Source organism: Nuphar pumila, chromosome 2, assembly GCF_984573655.1.
Source record: "Nuphar pumila chromosome 2, dmNupPumi1.hap1.1, whole genome shotgun sequence".
Taxonomy (NCBI): Eukaryota; Viridiplantae; Streptophyta; class Magnoliopsida; order Nymphaeales; family Nymphaeaceae; genus Nuphar; species Nuphar pumila.
In genome coordinates, this window is record NC_143250.1 from 135,990,154 (window position 1) to 135,991,344 (window position 1,191).

Sequence of the window (1,191 nt, forward strand, 5' to 3'; positions counted from 1 at the left end):
AACCAAAAAAGTTTCGTTCTCCATCAAATTGTGCTCTATCAAGCACTCTCACTTTAGCAACTTACATCAAGTTCCAGGATGCAAGTTTAGCCTTCCAAATCAAAGACCTGCAATTGCATCTGTGACAACATCATTCAACATGACACACCAAGAAAACAATAAGCATAGAATAAGAAAAGATTTACATGCTTTCATACCAATTGCTAATATCAGCAAGCTATTCTTCGTATAAGTGAGAGTTTCTCCTCATGTAAAACATAAGCACGGGGGACTGACATAGTATTAATTTTTTAGATGAACATATACTCGCAACAGTATTGACAGACTATCATAAGAATCTTTGGTTACAAAGTTATCTCAAAGCTTATCTATTTTTCCATATAGTTGGGAAAATTTTCATGGACCAGTGTATATTACTATGTTTTACCATCTGAATGCAAGAAAATAATGAGAATAAACCTAATACAGTTTTAGGCCTTTCTTGAGACCAATAAGTCTATTTTCTAATATGAAATCTTTTTCCAGATGTTAAAGGCATACCATCAGAGTCCATAATATAATAAGAACCTGTTTTCTGTTAGAAAGCATAGCTGCTACTACAACTAAGGTAAAGCTTGAAGCTTAAAACGAAAACTCTCAAGGTAGGAAACTGAGAAATCCACAAATGCTGTGGATTTAGCATTTCCAAGTTAGTAGTTGGAATGAACATGAATCAGCACATTGATATGTATCAATAAGATTCTCCTCATTATATACATTTACAGAAGCCAAAAATCAATTAAAATACCAAATAAAAAGAGAAGGAAAATATTGAAGCACTGCCATCTTCACTAGCAGCGAGCTTGCAAGAAAAAAAAAGCCATTAAAATATATTTGATGTCAATTGTGTTAGGAGGAAAATAAACAAATTTTATAAGGGGTGAAAGCCCCCATATGCTTTCTAAAGTTCCCATAAAATGCTCCATACATGAGCTCAATCAACTGAAGCAATCTTCCACATGTAATTTTCTTCACAGAAGCAACAAAGACACTCATAGATCATTTCATTTTTCACAGATCTATCAAAAAACAAATGGGCGTTGCCCAGCTTTGAAGTGATAGCATGAAAGACCAAACAAAATGAGTGAAATGCTTTGTAAAGGCTATATAAACCCGGATAATAAGACCTTGAAAATTCCAATTTGATATTTG